We start from the raw sequence: 19,955 nt of genomic DNA, 5'->3' as shown, positions 1-19,955 counted from the left end.
GGGCGAAAAGTAGCCTAAGTGAGTGTTCGCAGGTTGTACCGGTGGCGTGGTTTGGAACCAGCCTTATCCCGGTTTCCCTACGGTTCGATGACCGCCTCCCTCTCCCCGAAGTCGTTGCTGCAGGCAACAAAATGTTTGAGGCCGGAGACGTTAACTTGACCGCCGACTGGTCTCCCTTGGGAGTCAGCCAACTCGTATACCAGGGGCGACACTTTGGTGTGCACTCGGTATGGGCCCAACCACTTGGGCGAAATGGAGGCCGAAATGCCTTTGGCGGCGTCACTCAAAACGTGATTGCGCCTGAGGACGAGATCGCCGACATCGTAACGGACACCCCGATGCAACCGGTCGTATTGAGCCTTTTGACCAGCCAGGTTGGAACGGGCCAGGTCGAGCGCCGCGTCCATCCGTGAGCACAGTTCCACCACGTAGCTAGACGGGCTGACCTTCTCGGCGCTTGCCCCACCACCACCCCGTAGGACGCGGTTCATGAGGTTAGGCAGCTCTCTCCCAAAGTTGAGGAAGGCGGGCGTGTACCCTGTCGAGCGATTGACCGTAGTCCGCAAGGAGAAGCCTATCTCGTTGAGACAGGCATCCCGATCCCTGTGTTGCTGCGCAAAGGCTGTCAGCAAGGGCTTGAGGTTCCGGTTGATCCGCTCGGTCGGGTTGGCCTGTGGGTGATACGTGGTTGTTTTATGGTGCTTAATGCCAAAGGCAGCACACGCATCCACAAACACCTTGGCCATGAAATAGGACGCATTGTCCGTGATCAACTCCGCCGGAAAGCCAAAGCGGGGAAAGACCTCGGTAGACTTTTCCCAGATTACGCGTGCCGTTAACTTCCGAAGGGGAAACAGTTTGACCCACTTCGTGAAGTGATCTGTGACAGCCAGGAGAAAAACATGGCATCTCCGGCTTCTTGAGAAAGGTCCCATAATGACACAGGCTGCGACCTGCCAATGTTGTTGGCTGTCGATCGGCTGCATGAGCCCTTGAGGCTTGCCCCCGCGAGGCTTCACGCATTGGCACACGCGGCATGAGCGGGCGTAGTGAAGGGTGTCGCGCTTCATATCAGGTCAGGAAGCGGAGCGGCACAACTTTTGAAAAGTCTTAAAGGCCACTCGCGTGTCCGGCCAACCGCGAGCCGTGGAAATAACCTAGGGTGGCTTTCCTTAGACTGCGGGGTATCACCACTTGAAAGACTCCTGGGGAGCTTCTTCAGATGGGACGTAGCGCAGGAGAACGCCGTCGCCATCAAGCAGGTACGAGTCCAACGTGCCCGCAGCAATACCAGCCTGCGTACGGCATTCGGTGCCGAGAGCAATACCAGCTGTCTGTTCGCGCCTGGCGGCTTGACCGCGCCGCTACACTTGGGAGCTCAGCTCTTTGAGCTCGTCGACGATGTGTTGACAAAACGGATCGTCCTGCTGTGCCTTGAGCAGCTCCTTTCTGCTAAAGACGATACCGGTGGACGTGACAGGGTCTACCAGGTATGCGTTCTCACCCGAGGCTGTCGACGCGAAAGTCACTTCGCCATCGGCGTTCGCGCCTTTCGACCATTTGGAGCCAGAGGGCCCGGGGTCTACTTGATGCGACTGCTCTCGGGAGTGGCGGACACAAGTGTCGGACGTTGAAACGGGGTCACGCGACAAGGCGTCAGCCACGACGTTCGAACTCCCTTTTCGGTAGCGCACAACAAAGTTGTACCGCTGCAAGGTCAACGCCGAGCGCGCGAGGTGGCCGGAGGGCTCGCGCAAGCGCATAAGCCAGGTGAGTGCCATGTGGTTCGTTTCCACCATAAATGGCACGCCGTCGACATAGCAGTCGAACTTCCGGAGAGCAAAAACTATAGCGAGACATTCCCTTTCTGTGATGCTATAGTTACGCTCGGCGGCGTTAGGTGACCGGCTCGCAAAGGTGACTGGCCGGAGGACGCCGTCGTGCTCCTGGAGCAGTACCACGCCGAGACCCAGGTCACTCGCGTCCGCTTGGACAACGAACTCCCTGTTCAGGTCGAGCAGCTTTAACTCGGCTTTGACCACTAGAGCTTCGGAAAGTGCCTTGAAGGCTCGTGCTGGTTCTGGCCCCCAGCTCCATCATGCCAACTTTTTCAAGAGTGCAGTCAAGGGCACTTGGAGGGCCACACAGTTTGGGATGAACTGTCGATAGTAGTTCACCATGCCCAAAAAGCGCCTCAGGCCCTGAATGTTTTTTTTACATGTTTAACTACAAAAAGTTATTTAAGGCGCATAACATAATCTGTCAGTGAAGTTTTCAATGATGATGCGTATTCAAAGCAGGCGACGGAGGAGGGAAGGCGGTTCCACTCGGCACTGGTTTTTGGCAGAAATGAGTCGGAAAAAACATTAGTGCGACAGAGAGGAGTGAAAACTTCATGCTCATGATCAAGACGTGACGATATGTATTACGGTTGCGATATGAGCTCCTGTCTAATTGAATTGTTCGAGTGAAGAATTTTTCGGAAAAGGCATAGACGAGAAATGTTTCTTCTAAGCTGCAAATTAATTAGTCCCAAATCAGATTTCATTAATGATACGCTAGCTGAGCGGGAATACTTTGACATAATGAAACGTGCTGATCGATTTTGAATGGACTCAATAGCTATTTTTAATGTTTTTAGACCGGGGTCTCAAACAGAAGACGCAAACTCGAGTTTTGGTCTAATGAGTGTTTTGTAAAGTAGCAATTTTAAATGGTTTGGGGCATTAGAAAAATTTCTGCGTATGTACCCGAGTGATTTATTGGCATTATTATTGATGTAATAAACATGTGTATGCCAAGAAAGTTTATTCATTATGCGAATTCCGAGATACTTATACGAAGTTACGTATTCAAGGTTGATGTTATTGACAGCAAAGCTGAGAGGAATGGATGCAACAGAGCGACGTGAAACAGTCATAATCTTGCATTTCATCGGATATAATAACATTAGCCATTGTGAGCACCACTTTGATATGTCATCTAGATCAGACTGAAGAAGGAGGTTATCATGCAGACTAGTTATTTCACGGTATACAACACAGTCATCAGCGAAAAGTTTCATGGAACTATTAATAATGGTAGGTAAGTCATTAATAGGTATTAGAAAAAGCAAGGGACCCAAAACAGAGCCTTGAGGAACGCCAGACTTTACGTCACAGTGGGACGATGCGGCATCATTAGCGGTTACGAATTGAGTACGGTTCGTTAGAAAACATTCTATCCACTTGAAGATGTTAGGGTCAATATTAAGGGTACCGAGTTTAAGAAGTAGTAAGCGGTGAGACACCTTGTCAAAAGCCTTAGCGAAATCTAAAAAAAATACAGTCAATAACACGTCCTTTATGTAAGGAGGATGAAATGTTATGCATAAACGATACAAGTTATGTCTCGCAGGAATAAATCTTGCAAAACCCATGCTGAAATGAACTGAAAAATGCGTTGAATTCAAGAAATGAAACCAGGTTAGTAAATATGACATGTTCGAGGATATTGCAAGGAATGCTAGTGAGCGAGATGGGTCTGTAATTGAGAGGGGAATGCGGGTCACCTGATTTAAACAGAGGCACCACCTTCCCACCTTTTCATCTGCAGGCACAGACGAGCACTCAATAGACTGGGTGAAAAGGTATATAGGAAATATAGAGGAGTACACAGCAGTATTTTTCAAGAACTTAGAATTAATTTTATCAGCCCCACAGGAAGACGATAGTTTCAAACCATGAATTAATTTCAAAATACCCACAAAATCAACTACAAGTGGATCCATGGGGAAAAAATCATTTTTGAACAAGTGCGCCTCCATGTCAATATAGCTATCAGAAAACGATTTTGCAAAGGTGTAATTTAGTACCATGCAACAGTCCATAGGGTTCAGCTTAAATTGAGCACGATGCAGCGAGCGAATAGTGTAAATCAAGAAGAAGAAATGGACACGGGCCGGGCATGTAGCGCGTAGACAGGATAACCGCTGGTCATTTAGGGTAACTGAATGGATTCCCAGAGAAAGCAAGCGGGTTAGGGGGAGACAGAAGGTTAGGTGGGCAGATGAGATTAAGAAGTTTGCGGGTATAAATTGGCAGCAGCAAGCACAGGACCGGGTTAACTGGCGGAACATGGGAGAGGCTTTTGTTTTGCAGTGGACGTAGTCAGGATGATGATGATGATGATGATGATGATGATGATGATGATAATGTACGGGGAAGGATGCGCTAGCGCCCTCTTTCTGCGGAGCGAACATTGCCTTTCCGGCCGGGGGCGTCTGCGCGGATTCATCTCGTGAGCGAACATGGTAGGGAGGGGGGAGGGGGCTTATGGTTGCCGCGCTTTCGCGGTGTTACAATATGATGTCATCCGGCTCAGTTTTGTTTGAATCAAGCGGAATGGACGCAAGAAGGGGACACGGGGTGTGGCACAAAACACCCTTCATTACACACTCAAACAAATACAGTACATACAGAAGCTTAAAGGAGCACTGACATCAAATTTCAAGATCGAGATGTGCCCACCATTCAATCGCTTGGTATGCATAGGTCTTTTTGGCCAAATTTGAACGGCATCCATCACGTGGATGTTATTTTACTTTGATGTCAAACAGCGTAGAAAAACTAAGGAGAAAAAACGAAAAATGGACTGCCCTGCGACATCGACACTAGTGCTACGTGTTCGGTGTGATACATTCCACAAATACTATCCTGAGTCACGATGCCCTAGTAGCTATGACGTGTACGATTCGAGTGTTCTTATCGTGGCGCCGACTGGCGCCAAAGTGCAGAAACGCGCTCGCTCGTCCACAGCCGGGCAAGAGTGGCTAGAAAGCCACCCTAGCCGGGCTAGCGGGCGCAGATGCAGTCTAGCCCGGAAAACTGGTAGGTGTTCTGTGGCCCAGCCGTGGCTCGTCGCGTCTGATCTTCGTCGCACCAGTTTGAATGATTTCGTGAAATTATTAAGATAAGAACCACTTTTAAAAGATTGATTGATTGATATGTGGGGTTTAACGTCCCGAAACCACTATATGATTATGAGAGACGCCGTAGTGGAGGGCTCCGGAAATTTAGACCACCTGGGGTTCTTTAACGTGCACCCAAATCTGAGCACACGGGCCTACAACATTTCCGCCTCAATCGGAATTGCAGCCGCCGCAGCCGGGATTCGAACCCGCGCCCTGCGGGTCAGCAGCCGAGTACCTTAGCCACTAGACCACCGCGGCGGGGCCACTTTTAAAAGAATGGCGAAAGAACAGAGCATGATTATACGAGTGCTTATCGGTCAGCATGTCGGGTAATCGTTTTGAGCTGCAGGTGAGTTGCAGTAGTCTAGTTCGAAGCACGGAAAAAGTGCAATGAGGGTGCCTTGCTTATCACGTATGTGTTACACATCAACACGACCACAAGCCATCAAAAGTGAAAGAGCGTGCAGTCAGATATCATCGCTAACAAGTAAAATGAAGGTATCATTGAATTTTAGTTCATCTGTAGACTTTGCGTCCACGTAAAAGTGGTAATACCGTGTCAACCGCGAGAGGCTGGATAAGTGGGGCCATCTGGAGGCTCAAAAACGAACCTGACCAGCAGGAAACTTATTCTATTTCTCCGCTGATGCTCATTCGCGACAGCTATATTGCATTTACTCCTCCCATATGCCTGAATGCTTTGCACGCCAAAACAAACCAATATAGCTAACTGAGACACACGAGGGAACATAGCTGAAGCGTGCATCCTCGGGCACCTCTGCAGTGCTGCTTGGAACGGCGTCTATTCCGGAATCACTGTTCTGCAAAAGGTTGATCGAAGCAAAAATAATTCACGACTTCGGGAATCGCGGGGATTCCAAGCTCCAGACTATCGTATTGAACCCGAGTTGACACTTTGTACGGTAACGACAGCAATGGAGGTGACAAGGAGCAGACGAAATGTTTGCGGAGCAGCTGAGCCTGCCGTCACTCTTTTCTGTGAAGAAGTGGTCAGCTGTGGCGTGATCTGGAGGTAACCGCGAGGTAGCGCCACTGCTGGTACTCCCAGCGCTAAAAATGGCGGGATTGCCAGCCGTTTTCGAATAGTGCTAGATCCCATTAATATAAATCAATAAAAGGGATAGTTATCCATTCCTTAGTTGTTTTAGGTCGCGAAATGCTGCTACGGGGTCTATAGCTACTCACTGACGCAAAAATCTTGGTATGAGTAAATTTGATGTCAGTGCTCCTTTAATATTTAAAAAAATTGCAGCACATTCACGGGGTGAATGATGGAGAGTGGGGCGAAGCATCCGTCCCTCCATTCGTTCTTGCTTCCGTCCTTCCATGCGTCCATCTGTGTGACCGTCCGTGCTTCCATCCGCCCATCCGTGCGTGCGTCTGTTCGTGTGTCCGCACGTCCATCCATGCGTCCGTCCCTGCGTTGGTGCATGCATCCACCCCTGCGTCCGTCCAAGCGTCCATCCGTCCGTGCAGACATCTGTGCGTCCGTCCATGAACCTGTCTGTGTGTCCATTCGTCCATCTAGTCAACACTTCAAGTACCACCATCTCGCATCTTTTCATCATATATGCGTCCGTCTGTGTGACCGTCCATGCGTCCACCCACCAATCTGTTCGTTCGTCCATTCGTGCATCCGTCCCTGCGTTCGTCCATGCATCCGTCCATGCGTCCATCCATCCGTGCAGCCATCCGCGCGTCCGTCCATGCATCTGTCTGCGTGTCCGTTCGTCCATCTAGTCAACACTCCAAGTACCACCTTCTCGCATCTTTTTATCATATATTCAGCATATAGAAGCACCGCCATCCAGCGGACATTCCAAGGACTAAATGTGAGGTGGCATACGCACACTTTTCTTACGGCTTGCGCTGCGTGTCTACTTCCCACCTTTAACCACCTCGAGTTCATGGTATATACTAGTTCACTGTATTCATGGCACTGCGGCCCAACGCTCGCTAAACTTTTCTAAAACCATGGCGGTTACGCCCAGCGAGTATAACCTAGCAACCCTTTCTTGTCAGATAGTGCTATATGTACATGCCAATGGCTGCTAATTGGGAATGAGAGACAGGGAAATTCTGCTTTCAGTTAACGCGCACGCTGGGAATTCTTTATCGTTCAACAACGCACAGGAGAAATCTCCCACCGGCACCACCTTGCAGGTCAAAGCGTAAGACTGGTTACGCACTACGACTACGATGATGGACGAACGGATGCTGCTTTAAAGAGCTTCGCCCCTAAAACAATTCGGTCCCTCTATCTACGTCTAACTAACATCTGTCGGTGGCTTACGCACAGTCCGACGCTGTCTGAAGGTCGTCGCTTGGTGTGTCACTCAGCAGCGATGTTGGGAGGCGCCTTCCTGGTGAAGCCCGTCAATGCCGAGGAGACGCGCGTGCCGCTAGGCACTTCTGGCACACCCAGCCTCCCAGGCCCGTGTGCCGCTGACGTAGCAGACAAGTGTCTGCGAGCCCGGGCTTGTTGCAGATCGGCGGCGTGACGCTGATTTGTCCCGGCCACTCGCTGCACCGCACGCCAGCTGGACGACCAGAGCACAAAGACATTATCTTGCCGAGGTGGACACTCGGGCGGCTATCGACGCGTAGCAGTCCTGGGGCAGGACCCAGGCTGCCTCGATAGGCTGGACGACAAAGACAGCAGCTCGCCGAAGAGGCAACTAGAGTGGCTCTCGACGCGTTGCAGTCCTGGGCCGGACCCAGGCTGCCTTGATCATTCCCCGTCTTCTTCTCCTCTGCGTGCTCTCGTCCAATAAGGCGTCCCCGCGTGCAATTCATTCTTTTTCACTTGTCATCCCTGACACGCGGCAACGATTAGCGCAGGGCTCTTGCCCCCACAGCAAGCGGAAGCCTCTAGGGGCTGCGTTCTCCACACGAAAAACGGTGCAAAAAGTGTACCTGGAGCGGCCGTCCACATATAAATGCGCCATACACATAACAAACTGCCACCAGCGGCGAATAACGGCATATATGTAGCCTTTACTACCAGTATGCGCTGCCCACGGGGGGCGCTTTTCATCAGCGCCGTCACTACGCACGAGCCTCATTGTGGCCGTGGCCGCGCTGCAGGAAACCTGGTTTCTTAGCTAGCGCATGTTTACTACAATTACTATTGTTCCTAAAAATGCTAGCCTTGCTTCGTAAAACATTCGATTATATTGCTATCGCATTCATTGCTTCGCCCTTTCGGGTAAACTGTGACTTTCTTTTTCTTTCCTCCATGGCCAACGGTAGTTACATATTATCATCATCAAAATCTTCGGCCTATATTCACGGTCTTCGTTTTCGCAGCCGCCATTGTTCATTTTCGCAGCCGTGATTGTGCTGGTGCAGCACAATAAGGTACGTGGCCAGCATGGCACACTCCCGGCGACGCCGCTCCCGACGCAAGGCCTCTCGCGGCTGTGTTGGCTCTGTTAGCCACCATAGCTGTATTCAAAACTTCTTCTTTTCGTCCTGGCCCCACGAAGATCGGGTCGTCCTGAGATCACTCTACGATCGGCACGTGGCCAATAAGGTGGTCGTTATACGACAAAACGCGGCGGCTGGTGGCAGGCGACGGGGCAACTGCAGCCAGCGGTCGCTGTGGGACTCGATAGCTCGTACATTACAATCCTCGTGCAATCAATACGTGCAAGCGAAGGAAATTGAGAACTTTTTTAAAAAGATTATTTGCGGAGTAACTACACTGAATGAGGTGTCTGGTTTGCTGGACTACGTGCTTTTGAGAAAACAACCGTCTTTGTCAGCCGTGAACACAAATGACGTTGCCGGAGGCAGAGGCGAATATGGCAATCATTTTGAGCATGAACGGGGAGAGCTGAAAAAGGCCGTGGATGCGCCGCAGCCGCAGATGCCCTGGTCTAACGCCTCTCACATAAAAGAGCACGACGAGCAGCAGGATACGGACGCACGCTGCGTTGATGGGATGCCTGAAAGGAGTCCGAATGAAATGAACTCCTTGTTGGAACACTTACAAGATGCATCCGATGACGCTATCGATGATGTGCCCGCGAGCACGCCGACCGATTGCGTAGTCCTTGGCGCGGCGGATCAGGTTGACGTGGCGTCCGAGTACCCAGAGAACGACGCAGCAGCCGGCGTCATCGGGGAGTCCATTGCTTTTGAAATCTTCACCACGACCAGCGGCAGCGCTGACGAAGGAGTCATACTGGCGCCGGGACTATCACTGGCACGCGACGCCGAAGGACTAGAGCATGAAGATGACGCTGCCGTTGAGACTGTGGAAGACATTACTGACTTTCAAGTGCCTGTTGTTGGCGCTATGATTGAGCTACCATTCACTGACTGCGGCCCCGGTGACACTGAAGCAATCAACAGTTCCATCTGCGGTTCTCCCTGCGAAGGCCTCTTCTCAGCTGATTATGTCATTGGTGAGAACGGTAGTGGGGAGAGCATCCTCGAAAAGGTATTTCAGGCGCCATGTGAAAATCTATGTTCAGAGTCCAACCGCTCCGAAAAGGAGGTTCAGTACACTACGGACAAATTTGACCAAGAAGTGCAGTGCGACATGGTGTCATATTATCTCGAAGAGTTGATGGACGAAGAAATTTCTCTGGAGTTAGAAATCAGTGAACTGTCCCAGAAAGTATTTGATATGGAGAAGCCCCCACAATAATATCAATGCATGTTGTTAGTTTTTATGTGTACTGCCTTGTAAACCTACCGGAACTTCACCAAATTACTATGTGATGCAATTTGTATAAATTCCCAAGTTTCCTGTTTATGTTCTAGTGCTATGTCCCTACTTAGAGAACTCTACATCTTTCTAGTTATGCTTTAACAGGCTGATCTCTTCACATGCTGCAATGATGTTTTTCAAGTGCTTGTAAAGTTATGGTAAATTCTATGATGTACCAAACAGTGCTTCTCAGTCAAGAAATATTAAGTTTATGTCAATATATTTTTGCACTATATTATATGTTCATTCTGATGCTTCTTAATGCTGAGGAAATTTTGATGCTTTTCAATGCTGCCGTCTGGAAATAATGAGTTCGCACGGTGGCAACTAGCCTGCAAAAACAAGCAGCACAGCTGGGCTTGGCAGGATACTCAACGCAGATTCTCGTCTCCGTTGCGAGCAGTGTTCTCACGAAAGTTCCCTACCCGAATGATGAACATGCCACCACTACCAGGAAAACGGAGATGGTGGCAGTAATCCCGTATATACACAAGATCTCTCACGGGGTGACGAAAGTTTTAGGTTGACACAAAGGTGGTAATTTCAGCACCCGATCAACTATAAGCTGCCTCTGTAAGTTCACCTATCCAGCCACAAGAAAGCCGGAAGGGTGCCAGAAAAAGCACCAAGATCATTTCGTGCCATGCGCAGAAAAGGTGGTCAACAGTTTACACTGACTTGTGACAGAAAATACATATGCCAAATGGGACGATGAATCAATGATCATTTAAGGAAACAAAATAAATTTTGCTCGATACAGAGATAGACACCTGTCCACAAATTGTAAGGACTGTGGTTGTTCACCTATTGAAGCTGTATCCTGATCAGCCACCAGATAAATGCACTCGAGAAATGATCGAGGAAACACCATAATCGTCTAAGGGGTGAAAAGTGTCAGCAAACCATGAAAGCGTTGTCAGAGAAAGAAATGGAATTCCTAAATTTGTTAGTGGACTGAAATTGTCACATGGCCAATTAAGCAATGTATATATGTAGGGCAAATTTTCAATAACAAACCAGTTGCTCCGAGTGACAACAATCGCATCTTAGTGACGTCCACAGGACGCCCCTGACTGGATATCTGATATCCACAGCATTTCCAAAACAACACTGGCGAACATCTCTTCATCCCTTGCAGGTCAATTTGGCCACTCATTTCTGAACCCAGGGTCAACTCTTGAAAGACCCACGCAAGCCCCGAAGGGGACACTGTGTACATGACAGAGAGATTAAGAGGTGTCGTTTATTCAGGGTGTTTTCTAAAAGCAGTCTGCTATAGTCTTTATTTCTTTTTTTGCTCTCTGAAGTTGCAATTTCAAAAGTTGAAATCATGAATACGCTTTCCTGTGCTTTCAGATGCTAATTTCATTAGTTTTTCTCGGCATGCACTGAAATTACTGAAATTAGACTCAAACAAACTTTTTTACCAAAGTGCATTTGTGAAAAAAACTAATCCAATTAGCACCTATACGCATCGAAAAATTTATGCGTGATTTGAACATCTGATATCGCAACACTTGCATTAAACGAAAGTTGACATTTGGCGACATATAATGCTGAGCGTCCTCTTGTGGTAGAGAAACACTGAGCCAAAGGTGTTGCATACATTCTTTTTTTATTCAAGAACAAAGCAGAAAACACGTACATTGCACACTGTGACTAGATATTGCATACATACATAAGCATGTTTAGGTTTACATATAAACTGGAACAGAGCATTGAAGAAATATGTATTGACAAGTTCGGCAGATAGTACAAAAGAGAGAAGCTGTGATATAACAAAACAGTACATGACACGCTCCTAGGGACTGTTATATTCAGTACAGTCGTGCCCATCCATGTCTTCAACTGCTGCCCCGACATCTTCGTGTTGCTTTGAAGGTGACCTGTTAAATTAGGAGGTTTCCTTTAGGCAAATGCAAAAAAAGTAAACGCCTTTATAAAATGCTATTTTCCAGCTACACACATGCCATTCACAAAAAAATTGTCAGAGACGGCAAAAATTACTGAACGTAACTTAGCAAAATAAAATGCAAGCTTGCTGTCACTCATACACATTGAGAAATTGAAGTTCTCTACACAACAACATATTCCCACATGGTGCACTGGCTCGGACAGCTAACGTGTTCTGGCACTGAGCATGAGACAGCGGAATTAAGTGAGAGCTGAGGGAGCCACATTTTCATCGAGGTATAACAACTATAATAATATTAATCATATGTCATAATATAATTATGAGCTATGCCTTAGTGGAGGGCTAAGCAATTTTTACCATTTGGTGGTGTACAAACATCGCACATGGGTCTTTAGCGTTTTACGTCCATCCGAATGGGACTACCACTGCGAGGATCGCACCCACGACCTTCAAGTTAGCAGCCAAACGCTGTAACCACTACACCATAGCAGTGAACAGGCACAGTACCTTTGTGCCCACGTGTTTACATTGTAAAAAATATCATACTACCCCAGGGGGTAAAAATTAATATAAAGCCCTTCACCATGCTGCTTGATTCCTTATAGTTTTTAAAAGTGAAATTCCAGAATATAATATGCAAAAATATGTACGTACTTTGACAAAAGGTGAACAGCAGTAAGTATTGTGGCTCTGGACAGTGGGGGCTGGCAGCAGCAGTTTATGCGCTAAATTTAAGAAGCCTAATAAGAATAGCACAAAATCAGGTTACTTGTATTGTTAACGAAAAAAATACAAAGATAACCCTCCATTGTTGGTAGTACTACATGTAGTTGGCCACATAGAGCATGTTTCGCTCACTGAAAAGTGGTCACTATAAAAAGACATTAGCAATATTATAAATCTCTAAAACAACAGATCTGGTTTTGTACAATTGTAAAAGGAAACCAAAGAAACATGTAAAGACATGAAACAATGGCATAGGCAATTGCAAAGGTGAGATATAGATTAATTTGCACCAATTATCTTTCTATGCAGGCAAAGGTCAAGTACATCACTTTTTTTGCTTTCATAGCATCCTCTCATAGTAAGAGCAGTGTTTTCATTGTTGAAAAACTGTTGTTTGTGAATACTTAAAAAATCGATTTGATCTCGATATTGTCTCAATAAATGATGCATTGTGTCATGACATGGCAGGTCCTTTGTACTATGTAACGAGTGTAACACCAGAGTCAAGTGTGCAAGTTTGGTGTACCTACAAGAAGCACACTTCAATCAAAGTGCTGTCTACCAAACATAAATGATGCAAGCTGATTGTCGCTTCCAGAAGAGTATGTTGCAGTCGGAGTGCATTCTGTGAATGCACTTTGCTGCCTCTCAACTGCATGCATCCCTTTCGCTATACTATACTTGAAATGCTCGTATATAAGGCAGCAGTGCTTCTGGCTTGGAAAAACATAACCTAATGTTATTAATAGTTTGATATAAAACAACCAGATGTCTATCTTTTTGTTGTTGCTTTTTCATCTACACTTATAAAAAACATGCTCATAGACTGTCACCATTTCTTCTTTTCAATACCAGCCCACTGTGTTTTCCTGTTTAGCACTGTGCACCATACAGCATCAGTCGGTGTTCCAAAGCTTATTCTGCATAAGTTTTTTTTCAAAATTACGTATTTTAGTTTTTATTTGCTTTCACAAGTTTTGCGTATCTTCTTTCTCGACAAAAAACTGACAATTGTTAATGAATTAAACTCGAAGTAGGTTAAAATTCTTTTTCAAAAGCACAAGCTGACTACTAAAACTAAAAAAAAAATCTTATTAGATTCCCATAGAAATAGTCGCCTGGCTGCTTGCCATTGCATTTCGTACAAGGAGTTCACTACAGCCATATGCTCAAAATAACCATGATTTCCAAGCTCTCTTGACGGAGGAAATCATCTTAAATAACATATATTTTCTGCATAGACGACCTTTCACTTACAACTTTAAAATGTGTTTTTCTCATGATCCACTTATGGGCAACGTCTTGAGTTTAGAAATCATGTTTTTGGTACTTCTGATAGCCAATTGAGATTAAATTTCACCTACACAATCCTTAAAATGTGAGGGGTGCACATATTTTTTTAAACTGTATCGCCAGTACAATTGTAACAAACCTAACTGTTAGTGAGGGCTGATTCAAAAACTTTTCGTACTAAATTTTTTTTGTCCACTAAAATGTCTTACACTCACTTTTTTCATAGTTTTTTGCATCATATACTTAATGTAGAGCAATATGAGTTATTAATGGCTCAGAACCATAGAAACTTAGTGCCGTAAATAGTTTGTCCAAAAAAAGTTACACTTTACACATAGTCATAGCATATAACAAAAACGGTGCAACTTACCAAAAAACTAATTACATATTTGAAATTGGCGTAAAAGCATGTATATATAATGAAAATTCCGTTTACCTAAGCTACAGATTAAGGCAACTTTTCTTTTTTTCGAATTGCACCTCCCCTCAACTTGCTCTTTTAATCTGGATATATGTATATAGCTGAGTTGGCAAAGTATTGAACGCATTATCTGATGATTGTAGCTTTGGCCCTTACCAGCAGCGAGTTGATTTTTGATCAAATTTCATTACTTTACGCCATCATTATATGCACTGCAGTTAAAACTTGCGCTATATCACTAAGGGGAGGTGCTACTCGAAAAATGTCAGTTTTTGCAAAAACTATCGCTTTTACGTTTGGCTTGGTAAATTATATTAGGTCATTAAACTTTTATTTTGAATTCAGTTTATAAATTTGTGAAAGATCAATTTTTTTTAGCCCATGCCACTCTCGCTTCAGCTACAGCAGTTGCTCAGGCTACAGTGTATGGTGAAGCTGATGTAGAAAGGAAAAGAGACCAAACACAAAGGCGCGCACTTCGTAAACTGCCACTACTACCCGCACAGGGAGATAAGTTGAAAGGTGATGCAATACAAGACGCACGAAAAACCACATATTTTGATAATAACTGAAACTTGGCTACACCGTGATATTGGCGATTCTGAAATAACACCCCCCGGATTCAAGGTATACCGCAAGGACAGAGGCTCTCGAGGGGGAGGTGTTGCTATTCTGTTTTTAGAATCTTTACGTGTAGTCAGATTGCCCGATATGGATGGACTAGAATGTGTCGTCGTTAAAGCAATATTTGAAGAACTTCACATCATTATTGGCGCCTTTTATCGCCCTCCTAGCTGCGACACGTTTGTCGAAATATTTAACGAGTTCTTGTGCTTCTATGGCAAACATCCCTCTAATATGCTCCTGGCGGGTGACTTCAATTTCCCTTCCGTAGACTGGTAAAACGACGTACCTGAAGCCCTTAGTGCTGGTTCGGAGCCGTTTGTTGACTGCGTAGTGCTTCATGGTTTAACACAACTGGTTACTACACCCACCCGAGTGCAAAATGAAGCTGAGTCCGTTTTAGACCTGTTCCTTGTAAATAACGGCATTATGCGACGAAATCCCCAAGTTGAGGTTTTTCAAGGTATATCGGACCATAAAATCACCTGCCTCACTATGCAATTAAACGCTCCGCTTCAAGCTACAAAAGAACAACGTCTAATACCCGATTTCACACGTGCTAGTGATGTAGACATACTTGATGTGCTTGACAGCTCGTTTCCTGAATTTGTTTCTATGTACGGATCAAAAGAATATTCGATTGACCACATCTGGGGTTTCTTTAAAAGCGTAGTGTTTGACACAATGAATAAATTTGTACCCTTTCGGAGGAAAGTACTGAGGCAGGATAATCCGTGGATGAATAAAGAAATCGTACGCATGGGACGAAAACTAAAAAAGCAAAGAAAGCAATGTAAGCAGCGCCCATCAATAGCTGCCTCTGATAGTATGCACGATTTGCGAATGCAACTGAAAAACAAAATTAAGACAGAAAAAGAGCATTATCAGCAAGTGTCGTTAAAAGAATTCATGATTTCGTCTCCAGACAAGTTCTGGCGTTATCTCGTACCGAAAAAGAACACTATTATCAGCCTTTACGTAGACGATGAGCCTGTTTACGACAGCCTAGATGTTGCAGATGCTTTGAACCGGTATTTCTGTTCAGTGTTTACTGATGACGATGGAAACATCCCGCAATTTCCTTCTTTCATTGAAGTGCCTCCTATCAGTGACGTGTGTGTCAATGAAGAAGGTGTCTTTTCCCTTCTGCTCCATCTAGATGTTAAAAAGTCCCCAAGTGTTGATGGCATACCCAACGCTTTTCTTGTGAGATATGCTGAGTGGTGCGCGAAGTACTTGTGTTTACTATTTAACAAATCTCTCGAGTGCTCTGAACTTCCCGAGGATTGGGTGTATGCTAAAATCACTCCAATACCGAAAGGTAACGAAAACCGTTCTCACTTATCGTCATACAGACCGATTTCTATTCTCTCAACATGTGTCAAAACGCTCGAACATATCATATTTAAGCACATTTCACAATATCTTGAGAGCAATTGCATTGTGGACGCCCGACAGCATGGCTTCCGCCGGGGACGGTCCACTGTAACTCAGCTTCTGGAAACGGTTCACGACTTCGCTGCAACACTGGACAAACGGGGGCAAGTAGACGTCATATTCTTAGATTTTGAGAAGGCGTTTGACCGTGTGTCGCACTCAAAATTGCTGAGTAAATTGACGGCCATTTTGAAAAATGAAACTTTAGTGGCATGGATTAAATCATACCTTTCCTACAGGCAACAGAGCGTAGCCGTTAACGGCGCATGTTCTGTCGCCTCGCCAGTACTTTCGGGCGTCCCACAGGGCTCTGTTCTCGGGCCACTTTTCTTTCTCGTTTTTATCAACGATATTGTACATGACATACCGGTAAAAATTAAACTTTTCGCAGATGACTGCGTTCTTTACAATGAAATCTGCAACCATAACGATCAGGCCGTCTTAAACGCGTCACTTGAAAAAATACAAACATGGTGTACTAGGTGGCAGATGACTCTTTATTACAAAAAAACTGTTTCAATGACCATTACACGCAAAAAGGCCCCGTTGAAGCACACGTACCAAATAAACAATCATAGTCTAGCTGAAGTATCATGCTTCAAATATTTAGGAGTTTTAATCACATCCGATCTGAAATGGGACGAGCACGTCACGTACATTCAGAAAAAGGCAATGCGAAAACTGGGATACTTAAGGAGAATGTTACCGAAACCTTCTCAGGATACCAAACTGCTAGCTTACAAAACTTACATCAGACCACTATTAGAATATGCTTCAATTATCTGGGACCCATACACTCTAGTTAATACGCATAAGCTTGAGAGCATACAAAGAAAAGCCGCGCGATTTGTTTACAGTTCATACAGCTGGAAAACATCTCCTACGAGTCTTCTCCGCAGGGCCGGTTTGGAAAGCCTTGCGGTAAGACATTATCATGATCGGCTAAAATTTTTTTATTTGATGTATAACGATAGACTTCAAATTGACAAGGAAGCATACATCCAGCCGAGCATTTGCCGCCCAACACGATCCAATCACCCAATAAAAGTCGCTGAATTTTGGTGTAAAACAAACGTCTTCAAAAATTCCTTTTTTCCCCGTACGTGCCATGAGTGGAATCTGTTACCTGCTAATGTTGTGCAATGTTCTGATGTCTCATCCTTTCTTCGTGCCCTGTTGAATTCGGCATGATTTAGTCTTCAATAGTAGTTGTTATCCTACCGATAGCACTTGTACAGTATATTCCGGTTCCGGTTTTTTTTCCGGTTCAAAGTGTACCCTTAGAAGTGTATTGTTATGCTTGTATGTTATCCTGTTTTCTTCTTTTGTATCGCCCACACCTGCTCAAAGCCTGGCACCCAGGCTAGCAGTAACCTGTAAATAAATAAATAAATTGTTATGAAGTAGCAATAACCGCCAGCCCAGCCATGTGACTTTAATTTTCACCATGGAAGGAAGTCGCCAATTCTGTCCACGAAGACTTCTGGTGTAAACGGAGGCAAGCCAGAACTCTTCAGGAGTCCACACCGAGTTAATCATTAATGCTGACTAACAAAGACCTTTGTGGCTGCCCACCTGACATAGTATAAGCGCCTCACACATCATTAATTATTAACCCTAAGCATTGCATACCATAGTCACGTCAACGATTAACATATGTATTCATTCGAAATAAGGCAAAATGTGTGCCTCGGCAATGTCTTTTATAATGAATCTACAGTCATATGGCGTTCATTGCACAAATCCTTATTTTCCTTTGATGAACAGCCAAGCTGGTTGATGTCCTAAACCTGTTTGCATGAGAATAATTTAAGGATAATCTTGCAATTGATGTTTAGAGAACATTATCAGGATGCTGCCAAGTGGACGAGGACGTTTGTACCTTTTGAGGACGAGCATCAGATGTCAACTGTTGTCCGGTCTATTTCACCATTGCGCAGCACTTGCTGCGGAGACAAGCGACAAAACGCTGTGCATTGAAAATGAGCAGTAAAAGCGGACACCCACGTTTGTTGGAATGGCGTTGGCAGCCACCACATGCAATAAAACCAATTGAACTGCTTCTGGATCGAGTTTTACTGCGACGGTGGTTTCTACACAGTGCCGCACCTCTAAAGCACGCAAATCCTCGAAGTGACGACATACAAGCACGGTTCACAACATCGCCATCGGTCGCACACCAGTATGACCGACTAAACGCCACTGTGAGAGGGGCCTGAGCAAAAGAGGAAATGCCGCCTCTTGTGTTGGACACAAAAGATTTTTGTGAAATGAAAGATTTTGTTTTCTCTTGCAATGGTCAAGGGTAATCAATAACATACTTGTGGTAGCAGCACACACTCTCCTTAATAATTACGTGTTTATGAAGACGGATGTTCGAAAGAGTGCAAATAAAACTGCAGAAACTTTGAAAATGAGTAGGAATTTACAGTTTCCCTCCATGCTATATATATATATATATAGTGTGTGTGTGTGTGTGTGTGTGTGTGTGTGTGTGTGTGTGTGTGTGTGTGTGTGTGTGTGTGTGTGTGTGTGTGTGTGTGTGTGTGTGTGTGTGTGTGTGTGTGTGTGTGTGTGTGTGTGTGTGTGTGTGTGTGTGTGTGTGTGTGTGTGTGTGTGTGTGTGTGTGTGTGTGTGTGTGTGTGTGTGTGTGTGTGTGTGTGTGTGTGTGTGTGTGTGTGTGTGTGTGTGTGTGTGTGTGTGTGTGTGTGTGTGTGTGTGTGTGTGTGTGTGTGTGTGTGTGTGTGTGTGTGTGTGTGTGTGTGTGTGTGTGTGTGTAAATAATGAATAAAATCTAGCTTATTTATTTCGTCACTTTGTTGGTCCATCAAACTTTGCTCTTATATATCGACCACGCATTCGATAGCGTGCTACTTTTGACTTTTTCGCGTTATAAATGGCTCACAGGGGAATCTCCAAATGCTTTCAAGCGCAATAAATTATTTGAAACAGCACCTCTCTTGACTGAAAAGGCAGAATAAAGCTGTTAAGGATGTAAAACTCGCCGCCACCACTTTATATTTTAACGGGAGATGATGGTGGCAATGGATTCACAGCCTCCCGTACACACGCTCACTCAAGCAAAACGAGTGAAGTAATGGCGGTAGTGAGCAGGCCTGATAATCTTCTAGGTGGCATAGCCGACTCTCTGTTGGCCGGTATCACTGCCAGTGTGTATCGCTGTAACCCGAGCTTCTAACTACCAGCCACAAGATCGGCCAAATAAACAAGTATATTCAGTTATGTCGTACCAACTTGCTCAATTTCCCACGCTTAAAATAAAGTTTCATCTTAGACATACAGTCTTCTCCCTTCGTTCATGTCTAGACTGCGTGACAACATTAACGGCCTCCTGAGTCACTTTTCCAAGTACTCGAACTACCGAGTACCACTAAATCAATCGATGGCCACACAAATTTTTCAAATCAGCCTAGAATGAGCAGTTATAGTCACACGCTTTAATCTCTCTCAGATTTCACCCTAGCTGATAAGTTATACAGAGGCTGTGGGGGAGGGGGAGAATGACCAAGGTGCAAAGACGCTATGTCAGCGCATTAGGATTTAGATGTTGTAAGTAGCTGGTGGATCTAGTCTTGCATAATTTGCAGGCAATTGCCCTGCTCGGTTTCCTCTTTGATAATTGTAACTATAATGTTCTTTTGTTCATTTGTTTTCTTTTAACTAAGCACGGGCAGGCTTTTAAAAGTCACACATGGTGCAACATAACTCTGCCTAAGCCAGCGGTCTCTCTGCTATTCCATATGCAGTAGTGTGTCTGAACCCCTATCTCACTGCACCACACTCCAACATAATTGAAACTCATCACCAGTCGCATGCAAGGTCTGTA

At 45.4% G+C, this 19,955-nt stretch overlaps 1 long non-coding RNA gene across 1 annotated transcript; it reads right to left on the bottom strand.

Moving 5' to 3' along the window:
- Positions 1 to 11,288: 11,288 nt before the first annotated feature.
- Positions 11,289 to 18,623, bottom strand: LOC119176571 (uncharacterized). Its single transcript, XR_012887030.1, has 2 exons — positions 12,262 to 18,623; positions 11,289 to 11,578 (listed from the first exon to the last, which is right to left on the bottom strand). It is a non-coding gene; the product is annotated as an uncharacterized LOC119176571 (long non-coding RNA).
- Between the last annotated feature and the right edge of the window lie 1,332 nt (positions 18,624 to 19,955).

This window comes from Rhipicephalus microplus, chromosome X (assembly GCF_043290135.1).
Source record: "Rhipicephalus microplus isolate Deutch F79 chromosome X, USDA_Rmic, whole genome shotgun sequence".
NCBI classification, from domain to species: domain Eukaryota; kingdom Metazoa; phylum Arthropoda; class Arachnida; order Ixodida; family Ixodidae; genus Rhipicephalus; species Rhipicephalus microplus.
The sequence above is the reverse complement of the archived record's forward strand: the minus strand, read 5'-3'. Positions and strand labels throughout refer to the sequence as shown.